The sequence below is a fragment of the Tenrec ecaudatus genome, chromosome 11 (genome assembly GCF_050624435.1).
Source record: "Tenrec ecaudatus isolate mTenEca1 chromosome 11, mTenEca1.hap1, whole genome shotgun sequence".
Classification (NCBI taxonomy): Eukaryota; Metazoa; Chordata; class Mammalia; order Afrosoricida; family Tenrecidae; genus Tenrec; species Tenrec ecaudatus.
This window is the reverse complement of record NC_134540.1, coordinates 145260525-145286634: the sequence shown is the minus strand read 5'-3', so window position 1 is coordinate 145286634 and position 26110 is coordinate 145260525. Positions and strand designations below refer to the sequence as shown.

The 26110-nt window shown below is 39.1% G+C and overlaps 1 non-coding gene across 1 annotated transcript; it reads left to right on the top strand.

Annotated features, from left to right (window-relative positions):
• Positions 1-3968: 3968 nt before the first annotated feature.
• LOC142461972 (small nucleolar RNA SNORA62/SNORA6 family) lies at positions 3969-4120 on the top strand. The gene has a single exon (XR_012787128.1). It is a non-coding gene; the product is annotated as a small nucleolar RNA SNORA62/SNORA6 family (small nucleolar RNA).
• The last annotated feature ends 21990 nt before the right edge of the window (positions 4121-26110 follow it).

The following is a 26110-nucleotide window of genomic DNA, read 5'->3' as shown; positions in this document are numbered from 1 at the left end:
AAACCAGGACACTAATAATTATATATATATATAATTATACATTTAATTAATCTCTAACGTAGTACAAATGGCTCAGTGAAACTCACTTCCATGAGACAGCTAATATATTGGCAGTCCTTCAAGTCTTGAGGGCCGCCAGGTAGTCCTCTGTAGAGCAATACGGACTATGTGACCACAGGTAGCAAACAGCAAGGCAGGTCACCAACAGTCAGCCAGATGACAGGGTCCAACAAACCCCAGCTCAAGAGATGTATATATTCCAGTAGAGTGGCAAAACAGGTCTTGAAGGAACTTCAAATTACAGTGACACAATCCAGAGGTTAGGTGTCCCACAGGTAGTGTAGCTTGCAAATTGAGGCACAGAACAAGCAAGGCAGCCGCACACTAGTCAGATCATCAAATAGCAAGAGACAACAAAGTCGAGGCTTGCCAAGTCATTTATCTCTCCAACCTTCAATCAATCACACATGTGTTCATTGGCTGTGTTGGCACAATAAATCTACCTATCACAGCTGTACAATATCTCTTTGAAGTGTTAAAGAGGTAAGATGTCATTTTGAGGTATACCTGATACAATCCATGGTACTCTTAATCACCTCATATGCGTATGGAAACTGGGATATGATCCCAATTCTACCTTACAAATCCAGCTGGACTGGAGGGGGTACACTGGTACAGATAGGAACTGGAAACACAGGGAATCCAGGACAGATGAACCCTTCAGGACCAGTGGTGAGAGTGATGATACCAGGAGGGTGGAAGGAAGGTGGGGCAGAAAGGGGGAACCAATTACAAGGATCTACATATAACCTTCTCACTGGGGGACTGACAGCAGACAAGTGGGTGAAGGGAGACATTGGATGGTGTAAAATATGACAAAATAATAATAATTTATAACTTATCAAGGGTTCATGGGGAGGGGGTAGCAGGGAGGGAGGGGAAAAATGAGGAGCTGATACCAAGGGCTCAAGTAGAAAGTAAATGATTTGAGAATAATGAGGGAAACAAATGTACAAAAATGCTTGCCACAATGGATGGATAGACGGTGATAAGAGTTATATGAGCCCCCAATAAAATGATTTAAAACGAAAAAAGAAAAAAACAGAGATGAATTGATGCACTTGAATTATGATGTTGTTGAAATTGCATTGGATTGCCAAAGAACATTTAAATCTATCTTGGAAGAAATGCAGCCAGAGTGCTGGACCCAAAGCTACAAGTAAGTTGCATGAGGAAATATGTCCAAATGCCCACTTTGGACACATTACCTTCCTGCTCCAAATCTGCACCTATGATTTTATGGGGAATTCTTGCTAACTCATGCCTGGTTTATACATGGTTTTGCATGATAGGTAGGCTACGCACAAAAAAAGTTGGGGGGATAGATATAGCACTACAGCTCCTTTCTGGGACAACACTAAAATAAAAGCAAACTGTAGTTCCTGTGTGTTTTCTTTACTTTAAAAAGAATAAAGTTTAATGTTTATAGTATATTATTGTTGAGAATAGTGTCTGTCTGTTGTATTTGCTGGTGCATTAATCTGCTGACTTGCAGTGGTTGTTTTGGGATTTCTAAATTTGATATCTAAGATTCTGTGCATATTAATGAACATTTATGCAAAAATTTCTGTCTTTTAATTGAAGCTCTGCAAAACGGCATGCAGTACTTCCCTGTTGCCAAGTATTGCCTTCTCACCTTTAGTCTGCATGTTACTGAGTAGAATGAAAAATCGTGTAAGAAATTCAAAGGGAGAAGTTACAACTGATTCCTAAGCTATTTTGTGAAATTCACCTGAGAAAGCAATAGTCCCTAGTCTTTCTGCAGACACTTTTAACCTTTTGATGCTTAGTAAGATGCACATCTAAATTAGGCTGAATTTCTCAAGTACAATGTCTTACATATGTAAGCACTGCAGGCCCCTTTGCTGTGTTTTCTACAGTGGACGTTAGCATGAGACGGTCAAGAATCCAATAGAATTCTTTTGGGCATGAATACTGGTCACACATTTGGGACAAGTGTTTTCCAACTAAATCCAAGAGAACACTGTATTAACATTAAGATAGGCTGACCTAGCTAAAACAGTTTAAAATTGAAAATGGTTTGCATTTATAACTTGTTTGTGTTGTCTAAGAATCTATGCTGTTGCTAATCATAAAATAGAAAGAAATTGAGAATCTATTGCCTTTCAAAATAACTGTACTTCAGAATGAAGGTGTCCCAAAACTTTAGAACACTTTCCATAACTAAAGTGACTGAGACAAGATGTGGCTGGCACTCCACTTTGTCTTTAATATTACTTCTGCTTTTGAGAAAGGCATTTATGACATTGGTACATGTGGTTGTTAATCTGTTGTTAACTTGAGACTATTAAGAATGAAGGTTTGGAGTTTAGCCTGACAGTCAGGTCCAAGTTTGCTAACCTCATCTGCAGGAGGAGATAAATAGCTCACTGGAGGTGGACCCACACTCTCTCCCTGGGAGACATTCCTGTTGACAAGACATATGGAGCTATGCTGATGGCATCCAGAGCTCTGGAGCTGGAGGAACCATGTGGAGACCCACGCCAGCACTGAGATGCTTCCATCACCACTGGATCCACTAGACTTTCCACGCACTGGCCCATGATTTCCCTGCATTCAACATCATTGCATGTGTTGTGTGAGTCTGAAGAGGAATTTATTGACTGGCATTGGACATATGGGCCAATATCAGACTTATGGACTTGCTCTTGCTTAGGTTGGGATGTTTGCTTAATATACAATTATTCTTTTATATAAAGTTTTGCTTGTACACATGAGTATCCTGCATTTGTTTCTCTAGTCAACCCACACGAACACAGTACACAAGGGCAGTTTGCTCTTGGGAATAACAGTTAATTTTAAATAGGCCTCTAATAGAAGGGTTCCACCCTGTATTACCTTAAAAATCATTTATCTGAGTGTTTTTAATTTTTATTTTAGTCATCTAAGGGGTTTCATAGCTCAAGCTAATTTATTATGGTTGCTTTCCAAAAATGCCATTCAGTTTTTCATAGGTAAGAAAGGATTTTGATTTCCAGATTTGTTTGATTTCACTCCAAAATATTGTGAACTGCAGTAGACACGCATAATAAGACTCAGTGAAGTCCCTTTGTTCTCCTTACCAGTTCATATGCAGCCAAACCAGAAGGTGTTAAACCTAGGGTACATTTATCTGAGATTAAAGGACCCCTAGCACTCCTTTGGGTTTGAATGTGTGCCTTAGTGTGCAGAAGCTGAGGAAAACTGTCCCCAGGTCACACAACCAGACCTGTCATTGAATGTTGTTTAAATCTTAATTATATTTAAAGATGCTTTACATTGAAAACTTGGGTTTATGGACCAGAAATAATTTTTCCATATAGAATATCAATTATTAGCTATATATTTCATATTCATTGTTTGGTTTGATATGCTTTGGGGCTCTGTATAAAAATAATTTTCCTTAGTGAAGTAGAATTATTCTCCTATAAGTTTTATTAATTTGTTTAAACATTTTGGTAATTCACTTCCATAAAGTCAATTTCTACTCATAGTGACCCCAAGACAGATTAGCTCTGCCCCTGTGGATAACTGAGACTGTAAATTTATATGAAAATAAAAAGCCCCATCCTTTTCCTCACAGAGCATCTGGTGGTTTCAAACTGCTGACCTTGAGGTTAGCAGCCCGACATACAGCCCACTGTACCAGTAGGGCTCCTTATTTAGTTTGTGTAGCTAAATCTTCCTATGTGCTCAAGCTGAAAAATGTTCCTTTGTATTTTCTCTTTAGTAATTTGACCCATATTATTGCCTGGATTAATCATAATCATCGAAATTGCTATTTTTATTATTAACATTATTACTGTAAATATTGTGTGAAAGCTACTTGAGCTCCCAGATTATGGTTCGTAGCCTAGCCAAAAGCCATGCAATTTTTATATAATAAAAACCTCGTAATAATAAAGTTTACCGCACACTATTAAAGCTCAGAGTGGAGGCCAGTCTTGGCCAGTGAACTTCTGAGTGTCGGAAGTGTGCTATATAAACAGGCAGGATTTTCGCTAACACCAGTAGAGCTTGCCTCGATGACTGGAGTTTGATAGTACTCGTTGCCACATGCAGAAAAAAAAGGGGAGGAAAAATAAAGTTTAATGAAAGAATTAAATGGTGCTTGGCTACTGAAAAAAATAGTGTTAGGGGTCTTAAAAGAATGTCTTAAAATAAGCAGCCAACTCTAGGAGCAGTCACTATGCCATGCAGGAGAAAGAACGTTAACCTCAGTGTGATAAAAAGGTTTAAAAGAACATCTGTGATCAGAGGAGGGAATGATTTAGAGCTTCAAATCAGGTACATTTGTGGAGGGCAGTCTATAGTGGGATTTTTAACATTATTTGGGTTTTGATATGACTTTATTTGATCTCTTTATGAACGTTAAAGCAGAACTGTGTTTAAGGTTAAACAAGTTCTGACAAACCTAAAAATTTGTAGCAATTTGTTCTCAGGCAAAGTGAATTGAAAGTAGATTACAGTTCTCAGGGGAGTCCAACGAGGAATAATTACGCTCTCAGACTGGTAGAAAGAGCCAGGAAACTTACCTGGGATAGCCTTAACGATTTATTATAAAACACCCATAAATAAAAAATTCAGGTCCAAGTGTCTATGGCTCAGGGCTATATGAGCTCACATACCGTGTGGCCAGGTGGTTAAATCCTTTACATTTGAAAAATCTGCATGTGTTTAATAACCCCATCACGGTTCTTTTCCCTATTCTGTAGTCCTGTTAGTAGTAGTGATGACTTGCTACTACACAATTTTTATGTTTATATCCTTTGTTTTCCATCATTTACAAACTGACTGATGAATCAAGAGTCTTTTTGATTTATTTTATCTTTGTCCTGTTTGAACATTGGTAAAAGCATCTCTATAGCATTTGTTTGAATTTGTTTTTTCCCCCCTCCTGGGGCATATAATTGCTTTTTATTTTCTGATTTTACTGTGGCTAAGATTTCCTATCTTTTTATTGTGATTAATCTTGTATAAAAGACTTTTTCTGCTTATGTAATCTTCTTGGTCATCTCAGCAACGTCTGACCTTTCCCCTTTCATGTGGATCTTCTTTACTACTTGGTCACAAGTCTGGCAATTTTGGAGCTGCCATTATGAAACTCTGGGTCCAACAATTGGCTGGTGGCCACAAGGCTGGCAGTTCAAACTTAGCTGGAGCAGCTGCTCCTGTAAAGATTTGCAGTTTGGGAACCAGATAGATGGTTGTTATAAATCAAAACCAACTCAATGACAATGAGTTTGGGGATATTTGGCGATATTTTACTATTTAAAAATTTTAGTTGAGTGATTCTCCTCTATTTTTCACCACAGTCCCACCTAAAACTCTAAGTGCAAGCATATGGTTGTTAATTTTATTAGCTGATCTGTTTCTAATGGAGTCTTAATTTAGTCCTTCTAATTTAGCCCCTTTATAAATAACCCAAAGGTCTATTTCATTTTATGTGGTCAGGAAATAAGTTATATGGATAGCTCTTAGAACTTCTGAGGTGTTAATTTCCAATGGGCTTCCTGTAGCCTCATGCACCTTTGTACAATTAGCATCAGCCTAGGAATTACTCACGTGCATCCAATTGATGCCAACTCATAGTGATTCTGTAGAAGAAGGTAGAATTGCCCTCATGGGTTTGCAAAATTATAACTTGTAATAAAAGTAGAAAGGCCCCATCTTTATCCCTCAGAGCAGTTGGTGGTTTTGAACTGCTGACATTGGGTAGCCACTAGTGCTCCCAGCCTAGGAATTAAGGAGGTTATTTTGGATGTGCCCTCCAGCTTAAGATATAAACATTGAATCGCCATGTGATTGGCCAGTTGACACTTTAACTCTTGCCTCCTTAAGTCAATAAGTTTATGATATCCTCCTTTTCTTTCAGCTATTTAAGTGTTAATGATTCCATTTAGTGTAGTACTTTTTATTGCATGAAATAACAACTTAAATCTACATTTAGTCACTTTCCTATGTCTTGAACTGGTTAGGTTTTTTGATTTCTGTTTTTGTTTGATATGTTATATGTATTTTGCTTCTAATGAAGCTTTAGTCCAATAGAAAACATTCTTCACTTATTAGAACTAAGACCACATATGATAATTTAGTAAAGGAAACTCAAATAGAAATTTCAGAGAAATCTTCTTGGATGCCTATATTTTTATGTCTGGTTTTGCTAACCTCAATAGTGTACCTGTTCCCTGTTGAGATAAGCCTACTTAAAAACCATTTGAAATTAAAGAGGGAAAGACAAACTGATATTAGTTGGACTAACAAAGCATCCTATAGTAACAACTCTATTGAGTGTGTACTTGAATTAGCATAATTTTCAAATTATGTTTATATGAATTTCTATTAAAATATTGAACATGTATTGCATGCAGGTGTGCTATAATTCTTAAGATGTTTGACAGGTTCCACAAAGCCATAAAATATAGTGAATAATAACCACAGAAAGTGTTTGGAGCAAATGAAAGACAATTCTACAATTACTTTTCTTTATCTACTTTACAACTGACTACTCCTTATCAATCTTACAAAATGACCAACCAAGCTGAAGGGGTCAATTCAACTCCAAGTAGGATTGATATACTAATTAACACTAAACACTTGTTCAAACCTTGGGGATAAGTCCAAACATGGAGTAATACAACTATAACGACATTGATTATAGTTAAACACAGAGATTGAAATCAACATGGCTGTAGTCTGACAAGTCTTTTCACAATTCACAGTCTATTTGTGTATTTTTTATAAACAGAGAAAATTTAACAATGCGTTCAGAGCCAAGAGGGTCATTTCATGCTCAGAAAACTAGACGCATGAGTTCTAAAACATCCTCAAGATGGCAGGGGTGGGTGATCAAAATCAGCTTAGAGTTTTTGACATTCTGTATTATTCCAATGGGCTCAAATACTGGAACAATTGTGAGGACGTCAAAGGACTGAGTGATGTTTCAGTCTACTGTACACAGGGTCACTAAGAGTTTGAATTTACGTAATGGCACCCAGCAACAATAACAACAACCGTGTATTAGCCCTTAAATACTAAACTTCAACCTTCTGGTTTAGGCTTCCCATTACTGCACACATGTCACTTTCAGTCAAATATGAAAGTCCTAATGAAATCATTTCTTCTCACACCGAGTTTCACAAGATGCCACATACTCAGATCATTTCATAGAATTTATATTTATAATTGAATTTTAAGTAGTTCTTGATTTTCATATTTTTAGTAGTGTGCCTTTTCTCTGCCTTCATTCTATTATTTTGTATTTTTGGTAGCTCTCCTGTTTGGAAGTTATGGTTCTGAAATCAGAAGCCAAAGTTCTGCAGCAGTTTTGTTTGCACAAGGTACTTACTCACTGCACAAAGTTAACACAATTGGATTCACAAAAGTAAGAATAATTCTGTTTGTACCAAAAGAATAATTTTCTAATGATAGAGAAAACAGTTCATTTCTTCTGTTTTGTTTTTTAAATCATTTTATTGGGGGCTCTTACAACTCTTGTTACAAACCGCACATCGCTTGTATCCGACATACCCATACATATATTCCATCGTTCTTTTCTAGACATTTACTTCTGCTTATAATGATATTGATCCAATAGCAACTATAACTTAAAATAGAAAAGTCAGGGGAAAACACATGATTCATGCAGGTGAACATAAGTTGACATTTTTATTATTGTGCTTAAAATTTGATGATTCCCAATCTTTGATATTGAAATTTAGAAGAAAGCCTTTTAAATTATTGTTGTAAAATCACATTTTAGCTCTTACTTAAATGTGTAGTCCTTTGATCTACACACTATTTTATTTCTTAGTTCACTACTCCCTAAAATTACCTTCATTTTATAATTGCTTATTGTGTTAATTGGACTTATTCTTATTTCTACACTGTGAGCAAAGTTCCTTGTCTTATATTCTTAGTGACTCTGTAATGGAAACATGAGTAGATGACTTTAATAAACATACACTTATTTATTTACAGTTGGGAAGCTAGAAGTCCCAATTCAAAATAGTGGTTCCACAGCCCTCATTCCACAGTCTTTCCCCTTCAACCAGTCTGGAATGGCCTGGCCTCTTTGCAGCATCTTTACCTGAATTCTATGGGTATTTTCATGTGGCTTCACTCTTCCCCAGCATGTCCTTGTTTGCCTCTGTCCTAAAGTATTCTTTTTATATCTCAACAGTGACTGGTTTAAGACACATTATAAAATGATATGACCTAATTATCATAGCAAAGAAAAGTTTTCCCAGTTGGCTTATTTTGACACATGTAGGTATTAGAATTTACAATAAATATTTTTTGAAGACACAATTCAGTCTATAACTGACTTCTTTTAATATATTAAGAATATAATTTATATTTTATACTAAATGTATTATATTAAATAAACATATAATTTATATTAAATATATGATATATACATATATGTTTCCCATTTTTCCATCCTTTTCAAATTTATCACTGCCTTTTAAATCCAGGCTAAAAGAGACCCTGTAATCATTACCAGATCCAAAAAAATCATTTTTACAATAGGAAAATTACTAGTGCACAGTCTCAGAGAAAAGAAATAGAGTTTTTTTTCAATGCAACATCAAAAACAGAATTATTATCATCGCTGTAATATTTTTTAGCTATTAAAGGAAAATACTGCTAGTCACAAAATAGCTTTTAAAAGATTTATTCAAATATCAAATCTTCTTTTGAATCCTCTAGCTTGGTTGGATATAAACCAAGCCAAACTAAACTCCAAGCTAGTGAGTTAATTCCAACTCATAGCAGCCCGGGGTTGAACCGCCCCTGTGAACTTCCAAGACTGGAATTCCATACGGAAGTAGAAAACCTATCTTTCTCCCGTGGAGGGGCTGGCAGTTTGAGCTGCTGAGCTTAGGTTAGCAGTCCCGCTCATCGCCACTAGGCCCCAGGTTTCATCTGTTGGACATGGGGAGTATATTTTCACACAAACAAGAATAGAGCTCACGGGAAAGCATCAAACAATCACTTCAGTAGGCTTAAATCAAGACGACACCCATTGTACTATACAGGGTTCTCTAGAGAGATAAAACCAGATTGCTGATTATATATATATATGTAATCAGCATATAGACAATTATATTTATAATTATATATGCTGCCATAATATAATTATAAATATACTATTATAATAATATATTTATAATATAATATATAATATTATACTATATTACATTATATTATAATATAATATGGTATAGTTGTATTTATAATATATTTATAATTATATATAATATATTATATATATAATTTTATAAAGATAAATATCTAACACAAGAAATGAACAGTTAAAGTATAAAACAGTACAAATGGCTCAGTGCAACTCACTACTGAGAGAGAGTTGTGAGACACTGGCAGTCCTTCAAGTCTTGAGGGTCACCAGGTAGTCCTCTGTAGAGAGAGCTAGGCTATCCCAGCACAGGCAGCAAACAGCAAGGCAGGTCACCAACTGTCAGCCAGGTCACCAACAGTTAGTCCCCAGCTTAAGAGATGTAAATTCCAATTGTGTGGTCTTAAAGGGACCTCAATTTACAGCAACACAGTCCACAGGCTAGGCATACCACAGGTAGTGTAGCCTGTAAATTCAGGCACAGAACAAGCAAGGCAGCCGTACACTGGTCCGATGATCAAAGAGTGAGAGACAAGAAAAGCAAGGTTCATGGAGCCATTTATCTCTTCGCCCTTCAATTAATCCCACTTGTGTTTATCTGCTAGGCTGGCACAATAAACTATCTTACCCATGTTCAGGAAATCACATGAGACTGAATAAGTAGACAAAATTAGGGAATTTATGAAAATATGTATGAATAAATACATGAGATGCAGAAAGAAATAAAAATTGGAAAAGAGGTATAAGTAGATGCTTTTTTAATAGCAAGAAGGATGATGAGAGAAAGAGGAGGGCTTTTTAATTCTTGTTATTGTCAGTGTTTAAGACTGATCATTTCTGATTTTTAACATAGCATTATATTTTTTACTGCTGCTATGGAAAAACTGGTGGATTAATACAATACATATTTATCACTTGGAAGTTCTGAAGGTCAGAACTGGTAACAGGGATGAACTGCTAACACTAAAATGAACACATCACCATGGCCGAATTTCTTCTGGAGACCAGAGAGAATTTATGTATTTGTTTTTTCCAGGTTCTAGAGAGTCTACCGAATTCTTGGCTTATGACTCTTTCATATTCAGAGCCAGCGATTGCCAGTAAGGTCATTTCTTCTTCTTCTTCTTCTTCTTCTTCTTCTTCTTCTTCTTCTTCTTCTTCTTCTTCTTCTTCTTCTTCTTCTTCTTCTTCTTTTTCTAACAGCATGTTTGGAACACTTGCTCTTCTAGCATACTATTTGACTTAGAAACAAACAATCAAAAATCAAATGGATGGCCCTTGAGTTCATTCCAACTCATTGTGACCCAGTGGAGATTACTGAGCAGAATAGGAATCGTCCACAGTTTCCCAGGCTGTAATATTTATTGAAATCAACTATAGAGATACTTTCCATGGAGTAGCTAGTGGGCTCAACATGCCCACCTTTTGGTTAGCAGTCAAAGACCTTAACCACCACTCCAGGGATCCTCTTGACTATAAATATCCTTTTTATTACTTTGACGGACTTGGATAAACCAGAATAATATCTTTATTGTATGGTGATCTGAATAGCAATCAAAGTTCTATCTGCAACCTTAATTCCCTTTGTCATATGACTATCAGTTCATAAAGGCCAGGGATTGAAATGTGGAGATGCTTGGGAAATGAGAGTGGACATTTTTCTGTTTTAAATAACCTGCTGTATGTGAATTTCTAACATTAAATATGTTTTTAATTAACAGGACTCTTGTAGTGAAAATGAGACCTAGGCTAAGAAGAGGAAAGATAGTGAAGACAAGAGTGAAAACACCTATACCTTTCAAATAAGCATCACTGTCTCATATAAGATAAAATAAAATAAGGCATCTGTTGTATATCTCTTGGATAGAAGACAATTATTAATTTCCACTTAAGAAGTGGAAATCTATTTATAGTATATATATAACATAAACGTGATTTTTCATATCCAAAACTGTTTCTCAAAGACATGTTGATGGCATTAAGAGATAAAATACATTTTCATAATTTCCTTTCATAAATGTATCTAGAGAGTATGTTCTTATATTCTTTTCTTTTAATTAATCCATAGATTTGGGACTCAAAATCCATTCATTTCATATTTGTAATGGGAGATATTTAGTTTTTAGATGGTTTGTGGAACTATACATATTAGAAACTCAGATTCTTTCTCTTTATTCATGAACCATTACCTAGCATTTATAATTTTAGTTCTATGGATATCATATTTTTAAATACCAAGGCTTGGGATTCTGGGAGTGTATGAATGAATGTTTACTTTTTTCTTACATGTAGTCCCTAGGTTATGAACACCTGCCTTACATAGAACATAAAAAACGACAATTCGTATTATAACTGTAATAGTATAGATGTTTTATTGTATCTGGATGTGTTTTTTAATGTTTTCTATGAGCAGAAAAGTACATCTCTAAGACAAATATTTGACTGACATTAGATACAAAAAAAATGCCCAAGTGTTCTGATTTACATACAAATTCTATTTAAAGAAAAATAGTCATGGAACTTGTTTGTACTCTAGGGATTGCCTATACTGTGTATGTTAATGGCATCGTTTAAAACCTAATTTTGCAGGAAACTGTATTGTATTTCTTGCAAAATGCAAAGGAAGTGATGTCTGTATGATTAGTTCTTTCTGTACTAAACATTTCTAAACCTGCACTGCAGATACAACTCATCAACTAAGTCTTATGTGAAATGAAATGTGTGGGAGGGAACCACTAATTAGGAAACTTTTCGTTCCCCAAAACACATGTGAAACTCCTATTAAGGTCCATCACAAGGCGATTGCTTTCTGCCAAATATCCCTAGGTAAGAATACACTACTTCCTTTGCCATTCCAATTAGAAACACGGCATTTTGTTTTTCATTCTCCAAATAGTTAACAGCATCTCTTTATTCTAGATCCATCATTTTCATGTGCATAAAAAGGAGTGCATTGGTAAGCAAATCAACTGATATTTTATTATAAAATGTGATCATTAAAATTATATATTTTAGTTTTTTGTTTTATTGCAAATTTTATTATGGAACTTCAAAAATTTCATTTAAAATGGAATGAAAAGGTAATAGCAGCATTCAACATAATTTTGAAGTCCCCTGTGTTAGTCTGGGGACTTTAGAGAAGCAAATCCACAGAAACTCGTGTATAAGAGAGAGTTTTATATAAAGAGTAAGTGCATGTCAAGAAAACATCCCAACCCAGCGCTGCCCAAGTCCACAAGTCCAACATTAACCCATTAACCCATATGTCCAACACCAATCCACAAAGTCCTCCTCCATCTCACCAAACACACACTATGATGCCGCCTGCAGGAGGAAAGCTGAATCCTTGAACGTGTAAGCATCTCAGCGCTGGCAGGGGTCTCCACAAGGCGGCTCCAGCTTCCAGGGCTGCATGGGGTAGGTCCATGTGGCTTCCCCTTGGGGATGTTTTGCAGGAAGTGAGCCTTGAAAACTGAAGCAGGGACTGGATAAGGCCACTGCACCCTGGAATGGCCATCACAAAGCAAGAGACCTGAAAACTCAAAAGGTGTGACTCACGAGCCATTTATCACTCCACCCTTCAATTAACCCCACATGTGTTTATGGGCCAGGTTGGCACAATAAACTAACTACCTCATGTCCTTATATGTTCATCAAGCTACATCATGTCTTCAACAGAATTTTTCATTGAATTTTAGCCCAAATTTATCACTTGTTTCAAGTAAACATAGCTTAGCTGATTCTTTATAGGCTATATTAAAATGATTATAACTGAGTACTACAATATAGACTACACAGGTGTTCTCAGTAATCTCTGAATACTGAAGTACACTAATTTAACATCTATTTTTCTAAATATTTAGGAATCTCGCCATGCTGTGGAAAAATGTAAAATTGCTCTCAATGCTAAAATGCATCAACGCATGCTGTTAGTTTTGCTCTTAGGGGAAAAATGAAAATTGAATAAGAAAGAAACAGTATTTTTTAAAATATTTTTATTGGGGCTCATAAGGCTCTTATCACAATCTGTACATATATCAATTGAGCAAAGCACACTTATACATTTGTTGCACTCATCACTCTCATAATTCACCTTCCACTTGGGTTCCTGGAATCAGCTCGGTTTCCCTTTTTCCCCCCATCCCCCTCCCTCCCCGATCCCACCCCTGGTCCCTTGATAGTTTATAAATAATTATTATATCTTATCTTACACTCCCCGGCGTCTCCCCTCACCCGCCTCCCCGTTGCCCATCTCCCAGAGAGGAGGTTACACATAGATCTCCGAGATCGGTTCTCCCTTTCTACATGCCCTTCCCTCCTGGTGTCGCCACTCCCACCGCTGTTGTTGAGGGGTTCATCTGTCCTAGATTCCCTGTGCCTCCAGATCCCCACTGCACCGCTGTACATCCTCTGGTATAACCAGGTCCGCAAGACAAGGTAGAATTGGGGTCATGATGATTGGGAGGGGAAGAAGCGTTCAGGAACTAGAGGAAGGTTTTGAGTTTCATTATTGCTACACTGAACCCTGAGTTGCCCATCTCCTCCTCACTACCCCTCTGGAAGGGGTGTTCAGCTCTCTACAGGTGGGCATTGGGTCCCCATCATGCACTCCCCCTCTTTCACGGTGATGTGATTCTCACCACCACCCCACCTTTGATGTTGGAGACCTGGTCTCCTCTGTCCTTCATGGTCACCTATGTTGGTGTGCAGCTTCCGTGTGGGCTCGGTTGCTTCTGGGCTAGATGGCCGCTTGTTTGCTTTCAAGCCTTTAAGTCCCCAGACGCTATATCTCTCAGTAGCCGGGCACCATCCACCTTCTTCACCACACTTGCTTATGCACACTTTCGTCTTTAGCCATTATGTGAGGAAGGTGATCACACAATGATTGATTTTGTTCCTTTGTATCTGCTACATGGTCCATTCAACACCTTGTGTTCGCTTAGGCCGTGTGCTTCTTCTCTGTGGGCTTTGTTGCTTCTGAACTAGATGGCCACTTATTTGCCTTCAAGCCTTTAAGACCCCAGACGCTATATCTTTTTTTGATAGCCGGGCACCATCAGCTTTCTTCACCACATTTGCTTACACACACGTCTGTCTTCAGTGATCATGTCGGGAAGATGGGTATCCTGCAATGACTGTTTAGCAGGGCGAGGTGCTATTGTATTGGGGGATTATGCATGAGGAGGCCCAATGTCCATCTGCTACCCTACTACTGAACCTATAAATATATGCATATAAATCAATTGCCCCCATAATCATAAATATATTTGCATATGTACATGTCTGTATTTAGGCTTCTCTGTATGCACTTTGCCTCCTACTCCTTTCCTCTATTTCCTTTCGCTTTCCTCCCGACCCATTACCATGTTTAGCCTTCATTCTGGATTCAGTAGTTCCTCTCAGTTACCTTGCTCTTGGTCACTCCCTTCCAGTCCTCCCCTCCCCTCCCTCCTCTGGTTTTGAACCACTCACTGTTCCCTTGTTTCTGTGTTGGGCGACACCTCCTCCCTTCCCCTACCTCCCACGCTCTCATGTCCCTCCAGGACCGTTGGTCCTGTTGTTTTCTTCTCTCATTATTTGTCCAGCCTATCTTGTCTAGGTGGACCTGCTGACATAGTAATATGTGCATACAAATGGATATGACTTTGACTGCGCCCAAGTGGCCCATAAGAACATGGCTTTGACAGAAGCAACATCGACACGCTGATAAGCAGAAAAGCCACTAACATACAAAATTTACAAGGTAGAAAACAAAACAAATGAAAAGAAGATTAAACAAAAAGATAGCAAATATTAAAAGAAAAATTGCTAGCAGTTCAAGGTCCTTTCGTTGGCCTTTAGGAGTGTTTTCTAGGTGTAGCTTGTGAGGCGCCACGTCCTGGCCCGGAAGACCATCCTTTATACTCCCTCGGGATCCCTTTGCTCTGCTTCCTCCCCTGCTCCATTGCACGCCCCCAGTGTTTGCCTCAGTGTGGCGGGGTCAGCTCAGTCGCCCATCCCCCATTGTGTCTCAGGTGCTGTCCCATGTAGGGCCATGTGTTGGTGCAGGATGTCGCATCTCGTAGTGTGGTCAGCTGAATGGTCCTCTCTGTATGATGGGCCCTTCTAGCTGGTCTATCGACCTTGGGCTTGGTGGACCCAGGTGTACTCCACTACATCCTTTCTCCTTCTTTTGTTTCAGCTTCCTTCTGGATGTGGTGTGGTGGGTCAGTTCCTTTCCCACTCCAGACGATCTATTTTTGTTTTCTGTGGTATTCCCTTCGAGTGTGGGGGTCGGCCTAATTCTGGTTTGGGCCGGCTTGTCGTCCAGCCTCTTTGTGTAGACCTCTGTACTTTGCGTTGCCCTCCTTGTTTGGTGTGTCGTGTTGGGGTCCATATGCATGTTCCAGATCTGTGGGGACACAACCGATACTCTCCCCCGGGTGGGTTAGTACCCTGCCACCCCCCATACCATCCATTCGGATTCTCCCCCTCACGGTTCTCCCTCTCCTTACCCCACTACTCCTTCTTTATGCTGGGCTCTCATGTACCTCCCTAGGTGTGGCCTGCCCTCCCTCCAACTATCTATGCTTCCTCCCGTTTATTGTGGGATGGATGTTTATTCTTCTATTTCTGTCATGCTGATTGTACTTACCTCAGGGGACTCATGTTGTACCTGTCCCTTTGGGTCTGGCTTACCTCGCTTAACATAATTCCTTCCAGCTCTTCCCATGAAATAACGTGTTTCATGTGCTCATCGGTGCTTTTTAGTGCTGCATAATACTCCATTGTGTGTATGTGCCAAAGTTTGCTAATCCACTCGTCTATCGATGGAAACTTAGTCTGTTTCCAAGTCTTTGCTATTGTGAATTGTGCCGCAATAAACATTGGAGCGCATATGACTGGTCATGTTTTATTTGCTGCTTCAACCGGGTATATGCCCAGTAGAGGGATGGCTGGGTCGTAAGGTAGATCAATTTCCATTTTCTTTAGGTATCGCCAGATTGCTTTCCACAGTGTCTGTACAAATCTGCACGACCACCAGCAGTGGAGGAGGGTTCCTATTTCACCACAGCCCCTCCAACACTTGTTGCTCTCTGATTTACTGATCTGGGCTAGCCTCAGGGGTGTTAGGTGGTATCTCATGGTTGTTTTGATTTGCATTTCTCTTATGGCAAGGGACTTCGAGCACTTTCTCATATATTTATTGGCCATATTGATCTCCTCTCTAGTGAAAGTTCTTCTCATTTCTTTTGCCCACTTCCTTAGGGGGTTAACTGTTTTCCTCTTTTTGCAGGTCATGATGGTGTTGTGGATTTTAGTAATGAGCCCTTTGTCTGACGTGTCATTACTAAAAATCTTCTCCCAGTCTGTGGGTTGCCTTGTCACCCTCTTGGCAAAGTCTTTCGAGGTGCACAGGTGTTTTATTCTTATTAGATCCCATTTGTCGATTTCCAGATCACCTGTGTGTGTCCCCTTCCCTGTTGCAGTGAGCCTATGTGCTCCCTGGGCCAGTGCTCTGAGATTAGTCCCGATTCCCTCCTTAATGGTCCTGATGGTTTGGGGTTTGATTTCTAGATCTGTGATCCACCTTGAGTGTATTCTTGTGCATGGGGTGAGGTAGACGTCTTGTTTCATCTTTCTACATGTGGATATCCATTGTTTCCAGCACCACTTATTAAAGAGGGCATCTGTTTCCCACTTGACGTTTTTGGGACCCTTGTCGAAGATCAGTTGTCTATATGCTGATGATTTTACTCCTGGGCTTTCTATTCTTTTCCACTGGTCTGAGTGTCTATCATTGTGCCAGTACCATGCTGTTTTGACCACTGTAGCTGTGTAGTAGGCATTAAAATCAGGTAGGGCGAGTCCTCCAATTGTGTCCTTCTTCTTGAGGAGTTCTCTGCTAATTCTGGGTTTCTTCCCTCTCCATATGAAGTTGGTGGTCAGTTTTTCCAATTCTTTGAAGAAGGTTGATGGTAATTGGATTGGTATAGCATTGAACTTGTAGAGTGCTTTAGGAAGAACTGTCATCTTTACTATGTTCAGCCTACCTAACCATGAGCAGGGGAGCTTCATCCATTTGTGAAGGTCACTTTTGGTTTCCTGTAATAGGGTTTTATAATTATGCTTATAAAGGTCTTTAGTATTTTTTGTTAAATATATTCCTAGGTATTTCAGTTTGTTCTTGGCTACTGTGAAGGGTACTTCCCTCTTAATCGCCTCTTCCATGGCCCTATCCGATGTGTATAGAAACCCTACCGACTTCTGTTTATTGATCTTGTATCCTGCTACTCTTCCGTATTCCTCTATTGCTGTAAGTATTCCAACTGTGGAGTTTTGGGGGTCTTCAATGTATAGGATCATGTCATCTGCAAATAACGATAGTTTCACCTCCTCCTCTCCCAACTGGATCCCTTTGATGTCCTTCCGCTGTCTTATGTTGTTAGCCAGAACCTCCAAAACGATATTGAATAGAAGAGGGGACAGGGGGCATCCTTGTCTTGTACCCTTTTTCAGTGGTATTGTTCTTGTCTTTTCTCCATTGACTATGATGTTGGCTGTTGGTCTTTCATAGATAGCTTGTATGAGCTTGAGGAACTTACCTTCCAATCCTATCTTCATGAGTGTTTTGATTAGGAATGGGTGCTGGATGTTGTCAAATGCTTTTTCTGCATCTATGGATATTATCATATGGTTTTTATCCTTTTTCTTCTCGATGTGGTGTATGATATTGATGGATTTTCGGATGTTAAACCATCCCTGCATCACTGGGATGAATCCTACTTGGTTGTGGTGACTGATATGTTTGATGTTCCTTTGTATTCTCTTGGCCAATATTTTGTTAAGGATTTTTGCATCTATGTTCATTAGAGATATTGGTCTATAATTCTCTACACCTGTGGGGTCTTTTCCCTGTTTGGGTATCAAAATAATGCTGGCTTCGTAAAATGAGTTTGGGAGCTTGCCGTTCTTTTCTATGTTATGGAATACATTGTGGACGATCGGTGTCAGCTCTTCCCTGAATGTTTGGTAAAATTCTGCTGTGTAGCCATCTGGCCCTGGGGCCCTTTTCCTTGGTAGGTTTTTGATGACACTGTCTATTTCTTCCTTCGCTATGGGTTTGTTGAGGTTCTTGATCTCTGTCTCAGATAATCTAGGGATAGATTGTTTTTCTAAATATTTATCCATGTCTTCCAGGTTTCTGAATTCATTAGAATACAAACCTTCATAGTACTTTGTGATTATCCTTTTTATCTCATTGGGGTCTGTTGTTATTGCCCCCGATTCATCCCTCATCCTGGCTATTGATGTTTGCTCCTTTCTATCTTTGGTAAGCTTTGCCAGAGGAGTGTCAATTTTATTAATTCGTTCATAAAACCAGCTTCTAGTTGCGTTAATCCTTTGCATTGTTCTTTTGTCTTCCCACTGGTTTAACTCCGCCCTGATTTTTATTATTTCTTTTCTCTTGCTATTGGAGGGGTAGTTCTGTTGACTCTGTTCTAGTTGTTGGAGGTTTTGTGTTAACATATCTGTCATACGCCTTTCTTCTTTTTTCATATATGCATTCAGTGATATCAAGCTACCTCTGATAACTGCCTTTGCAGTGTCCCATAAGTTTTGATATGTTGTATGCTCATTCTCATTAGTTAGAAAGAAACAGTATTAAACTGAAAATAGGCATACCTAATTCTTAGTAGCAGCTTATCTTTAAAATATATCTGTAAATTTTCAATTTTATCAATGAAGAATTTATCATAGGAACAGATGATTAAAAACACCTCTATAAATGCATAGTCTTGTCTTCATAACTCAGTGATTTTGAAGTATTGCAGACTTGAACTATCCTGGAATATGGTATAATCATGATATTATTTGTGGTTTATATTGATTAAGTGCATGATGGTTTGCAATGTATTTGGAAAAGGGGTTCAGTTAACCATTGAAGAAGGTGGAGCCTTATCTTAGTCTAGGTTCTCTAAAGGAATAAAGCCAGTGAAATTGATCGATAGATAGATAGATAGATAGAAAATTCTGATGGGTATAAAGAGAAGACTAAGCCTTCAAGACAGAGAGAGTAGAAGATGGAGGGAAGGGGAGAGGGAGAGGGGAAATGGCGTCTACACAGAAATGGCTTATACAACTGTGGTGGCTTGGAAGTAACAACTTTCTGTGTCAGGCAGCAGATTGGAGACTTCTACTAGCTCATGTGGTTTCAAATGCTGAGAAACCCCAAACCTGCAGGAGATTAATCATGCTGAAGATTTCGACTGCCCAAGTGCTAAGAAGTGGAGGTCAGATGCTGAGATGTGTGCAGGGTCAAGTGAGAGGAGGAGCTTTGCCAGCACATCAATTTATGTTCTGGATACAGGCCCAATGTCGAAGGAGCTCTTCTTTCTGCTGAATGGCTACTTACATCAAATCACAAAAGAAATGGATATAAGCGAGTATCTGCCAAACTACTGAGGATGAAAGTTTATATATAATATTAGCGTCACAGCTATAGAACCGAACTTATTTGGTTAAATTTTATTGTCATACATATATATTTACATTAGTTTAAAGCAGTTACTTGCATAGCGATTATGATCATTGTGCACAGTTTATATTATTCTTCCATAACTCACCAACATGCACTTGACAAATTGCGCACCTTTGCAAGAGACCTCGCCAAAATTAAAAAGTGCAGCAAATCTTCAGATGGGTTTGGTTTCAGCTTCAACATACAAATAGGTTTAAGTTTGAAATTGCTATTCTTACTAAAGGAAAAACCTCAACATGCTAAAAATTAATGACTTTTCTTGGACAGGAATTGCAAAATATGGAGAGACAGGAAAATCCAGTCACAATCAAATTCTGTTTTTCTGAAACAAAAATTCAGGAGGCATAAACTTGCATGAAAATTAAAAATGGCAACTTTGATACTTTTTTGAAATCTGAGTGTACTAACTTGAGAGTTAGAAATGTCTGAGAACTTCAGACTAAGGTGCTCCAGTCTTTGATCGATTTTAATTTCAGGATCTCTAGCAGGTCTTCAGTGTTAATAGCCAAGGCAGCTTGCCTCTTGGTTCTGATGGGTACAAAGAGAGAAGACTAAGCCTTCAAAATAGGCTTATAATCTTTTCCATCAAAAAGGACTTACTGCCCAGGAGGAAATCCTTTGCTGGAATCTTGTTCAAGGGCCATGCGAAAAGATGGCTTTTTTTCCCCACTTCTAGATTTCAGGGCTGTTTTTCCATCAGCTTTTCTGTGGCTAATTCTCAGAAGTGGATGGTCTAGTCCTCCTGTGAACTCTTCTATGTCTGGGAACTCCACTGAAACCTGTTTCTCTTGGGTGACCTGTTGGTATTCATCAGCGCAACATGTAAGCCCCCACAGTATGACAACGTGGAGTGTCAATGAAAAAGAGATAGACCTTCAAAGAAATGGATTGACACAGTGTCAATCATAATGACTGTGTCGATCATAACGACCTTCAAAGAGATGGATTGACACAGTGTCAATCATAACGACTGTGAAAATGGCCCTGGATTGGGCGGTGCTGCATTCCGTTGAACATGAAGTTCTTATGAGTCTCAAGTAACTCAACGCCATAGAATAGCAGGCTTTATGTTGACTAAGATGAAAAGAGAAATATTATGCAAGAATAAAAACGCATAACCAAGATAAGAATCCACTAACAGACTAAAATTTAATTTTAAATTCACAGAGGAGAAACCATCTCCCCACACAGCATGCATTCATCTACGATAAGAGAAGTACAAGGTCATAATAGTGGAGTGCAGATGGAAGAGTTGCAAGAAAACTTCTTCAGAAGGAATACTTACATAAAGACAATAGGGGACACGGACATAAGAACAATAGAGGAATGTAAAACCAGCAAGGCCTATAGCTATAGTGTCAATTAAACAAAGGCCAGCCCCTAGCTCAATAGTATAAATCCTCACACAAAATTTTTAGCATTGACACTTGATCTTCAACAATTTCTAAGACATGCCACCAGGAAGGAAAGAACAAATGAACACAACAACAAAACCCAAGAAAATAGTGTGGAAAAGTAAGCAAGTTTAAAAAGAGATGTCATAATTACTTGACCAAACTTACTCAAAAAACAAAACTAACGCTATTGAATTGATGCCAACTCATAGCGACTCTATAGGACAGGATAGAATGGCCCCTGTGAGTTTCCAAGACTCTTACTTTTTATGGGAGTAAAAAACGATGTTAGACAGGGTTTTCTAGAGAAACAAAACCAGGACACTAATGATTATATAAAATGTAAGATATAAACAACCTAAAAAGCAGTACAAATGGCTCAGTGCAAGTCACTCTGTGAGACAGTGGTGAGACACTGGCAGTCCTTTAAATCTTGAAGGCTGCTGGGCAGTCCTCTGTAGAGCAATTCAGACTATCCAGGCACAGGCAGCAAACAGCTAGGAAGGTCACCAACAGTCAGCCAGCTGACAGGGTCCAACAGTCCCCAGCTCAAGACATATATATGACAGTAGTGTGGGAAGCAAGTCTTGAAGGAACCTCAAATATGGGTTAGGTGTCCCACAGGTAGTGTAGCTTGCAAATTGAGGCAGAGAATAAGTTAAGACAGTTGCACATTGGTCTGATCATCAAAGAGCAAGAGACAAGAAAGTTGAGGCTCACTGAGCCATTTATCTCTTCGCCCTTCAATTAATCCCACATGTGTTCATTGGCCATGTTGATACAATACACCTATCAAAAAAGTCCATGTTTTTCCTATGAAGTAGTTGGTGGTTTTGAACTTCTGACTTTGCAGATCACAACCAAACGTGCAACTATTACACCATCAAGGATCCCATAGTTCTCTGTCAGAGAATATATTAAAAAATATTAACTACGTTAAAGGTGTTAACGCAAAATATGTGAGAGGAGATAGTTAATATAGCCAGACTCATAGTGACGCCCAAGAAGCACACTAGAAAGAAATACTGCTTGGGCCTGCACGATCCGCACAAGTCCATTATAGCTACTGTGTTAATCCACCTCCTTAATGGTCTTCCTTTACTTCACTGACCTACTTTAATAAGTGGTAGTGTGTCAATACTGGTTCATTAATGGCAGTAGGTGGTAACCTACTGAATATGAAGAGGAAAGGGCATGGTGATGAGTCAATTTTGTTGTTATTCAGTACTTTCAAGTTGCTCCAACACATAGCAACCCTATACAACAGAGAAAAACTACCAACACATAGCAACCCTATATGAGAGAGAAGAACTACCAACACATAGCAATCCTATATGACAGAGAACGACCAACACATAGCAACCCTATACGAGAGAGAAGAACAACCAACACATAGCAACCCTATACGACAGAGAATAACTACCAACACAGCAATCCTGTATGACAGAGAACTACAAACACAGCAATCCTATAGGACAGAGAAGAACTACCAACACATAGCAATCCTATACGACAGAGAAGAACTACCAACACATAGTAACCCTATATGAGAGAGAAGAACAACCAACACATAGCAACCCTATATGACAGAGAAGAACTACCAACACATAGCAACCCTATACGACAGAGAAGAACTACCAACACAGCAATCCTGCATGACAGAGAACTACCAACAAAGCAATCCTATAGGACAGAGAAGAACTACCAACACATAGCAACCCTATACGACAGAGAAGTTCCAACACATAGCAACCCTATACACAGAGAACTACAAACACATAGCAATGCTATATGACTGAGAACTACCAACACATAGCAACCCTATACGACAGAGAAGAACTACCAACACAGCAATCCTGTATGACAGAGAACTACCAACACAGCAATCCTTTACGACAGAGAAGAACTACCAACACATAGCAACACTATATGACAGAGAAGAACTACCAACACATAGCAACCCTATATGACAGAGAAGAACTACCGACACAGCAATCCTTTACGACAGAGAAGAACTACCAACACATAGCAACCCTATATGACAGAGAAGAACTACCGACACAGCAATCCTTTACGACAGAGAAGAACTACCAACACATAGCAACACTATATGACAGAGAAGAACTACCAACACATAGCAACCCTATATGACAGAGAAGAACTACCGACACAGCAATCCTTTACGACAGAGAAGAACTACCAACACACAGCAACCCTATACGACAGAGAACTACCAACACACAGCAACCCTATACGACAGAGAAGAACTACCAACACACAGCAATCCTGTATGACAGAGAACTACCAACACACAGAAACCCTATACGACAGAGAAGAACTACCAACACATAGCAACCCTATATGACAGAGAACTACCAACACACAGAAACCCTATATGACAGAGAACTACCAACACACAGAAACCCTATACGACAGAGAAGAACTACCAACACACAGCAATCCTATATGACAGAGAACTACCAACACACAGAAACCCTATATGACAGAGAACTACCAACACACAGAAACCCTATATGACAGAGAAGAACTACCAACACACAGCAATCCTATATGACAGAGAACTACCAACACACAGCAACCCTATATGACAGAGAACTACCAACACACAGAAACCCTATACGACAGAGAAGAACTACCAACACATAGCAACCCTATACGACAGAGAAGAACTACCAACACACAGCAACCCTATACGACAGAGAACTACCAACACACAGCAACTCTATATGACAGAGAACTACCAACACATAGCAACCCTATACGACAGAGAAGAACTACCAACACATAGCAACCCTATACGACAGAGAAGAACTACCAACACACAGCAACCCTATACGACAGAGAAGAACTACCAACACACAGCAACCCTATACGACAGAGAACTACCAACACACAGCAACCCTATATGACAGAGAACTACCAACACATAGCAACCCTATACGACAGAGAAGAACTACCAACACATAGCAACCCTATACGACAGAGAAGAACTACCAACACACAGCAACCCTATACGACAGAGAACTACCAACACACAGCAACCCTATATGACAGAGAAGAACTACCAACACACAGCAACCCTATACGACAGAGAAGAACTACCAACACACAGCAACCCTATACGACAGAGAACTACCAACACACAGCAACCCTATATGACAGAGAACTACCAACACACAGCAACCCTATACGACAGAGAAGAACTACCAACACACAGCAACCCTATACGACAGAGAACTACCAACACACAGAAACCCGATACGACAGAGAAGAACTACCAACACATAGCAACCCTATACGACAGAGAAGAAGGGTGATGCTGGCAGAGTAGAGGGTGAGTGGGTTGGAAGGGGGAACCTATTACAAGGATCCACATGTGACCTCCTCCCTGGGAGACGGACGACAGAGAAGGGGGGGAAGGGAGACCCCGGATAGAGCAAGATATGACAAAATAACAATCTATAAATTATCAAGGGCTCATGAGGGAGGGGGGAGTGGGGAGGAAGGGGAAAAAAAGGAGGACCTGATGCAAAGGGCTTAAGTGGAGAGCAAATGCTTTGAAAATGATTAGGGCAAGGAATGTACGGATGTGCTTTATACAATTGATGTATGTATATGTATGGATTGTGATAAGAGTTTTATGAGCCCATAATAAAATGTAAAAAAAAACCCAAAATATTAAGGAAAACAAATTGTGTTTGTGTCTAGCAGAATTAAACTAACACACATACACCTGGAAATCACCAGCACCATTTAAATCTTATAATCTATAAGTGAACAAAACAAAAATATTCTATGCCTACCAATTTGTTATCTAAGCACCTACATCTTAATCCTATCAATATCCCCCACCCATGAAATTTTGTAAGCCAGCAACTTCATGCCTTCATCTCTCCCCATTTTGGGTTTCCAATTCATACACTTTCCATTTCTATCAAGCCAACAATCTGAGGAAGACAAGCATGTTCTTTGATATAAAAAATCTTCATCCCACTTGGAACCTTGTGTGTCGGCATCCCTAAGCAAACCCAAATCAGGCTAGGACTTCCATCAAAGTCAGCAGACAATATTTATCAATTCACAGGCTCAAAAATCTTATCTTCATCTTTTCTGGTCGAGTTTCAGTCAAATTAGTATAGGCAGCGTCAATTAGCCTTACTAAGGTGCCCATTGACCACCTCACCTCTCAACCACAGGCCCCTTGTCAATTCTCAACAACCATAGCCCTTTGGGGCTAGGTCTTGTCACAGGCTCAGGTTCCAGACAACTCTTTAAACTTTAGGCCAGCCAACCCGCTCTCATCTCTCCTGTAGTCCTTGTGAGTTTCAGTGGGCAGACTAATCTGTACCTTTATGACTCTATTTCTCCCACTTTGATTAAGAGGTAGATGCAGGTGGTCACCTAGCCAGCATGTCAGGCTGCCTGCAGTTTCCCTTTCATGTTCCTCCCCAGGGAGGGGAGTTCCTTCATGGTTTCAGAGTTAGGCACAAACTGCTTGTTCAAAATTCAAAAAGCATAAGTCATTGCTTTTATTTTCTCTTCAGTTTGTCACCAGTTCTAGTGTCCAGTCTTTTCAGATGTAAAATTTTCTGACCACTCAATGCCCTGGGTGATGCTCACCTTCTCTAAGTCTTCTTTGGCTGGAATTCCGAATATGCCTTAAGAGACAGAAGTTAATGTTTAAGGGAGTGGGCTAACAAATTCTCTCTAGTCATACTTCCTAATAATCTTTTTAATCATGCATTATACAAATAACAGTAGGTATAAGAAATCTGTATCATCCTAGTACAGATCAGTCCCAAACACAATTCTTGAAGCAGTCACATTTGATCCATTTTTATAGCAACTATGCCATTCCTATGTAAAGTGACCAGAGTCAGGCCTTCTGTCAGTCCTTTTGAGTAAAAGCACAGCTTTTGCCTCAGAAAAGTTAAATAGGCGTGTTTGTTTCCTGAGCTGCAGTTTAACAGCCGT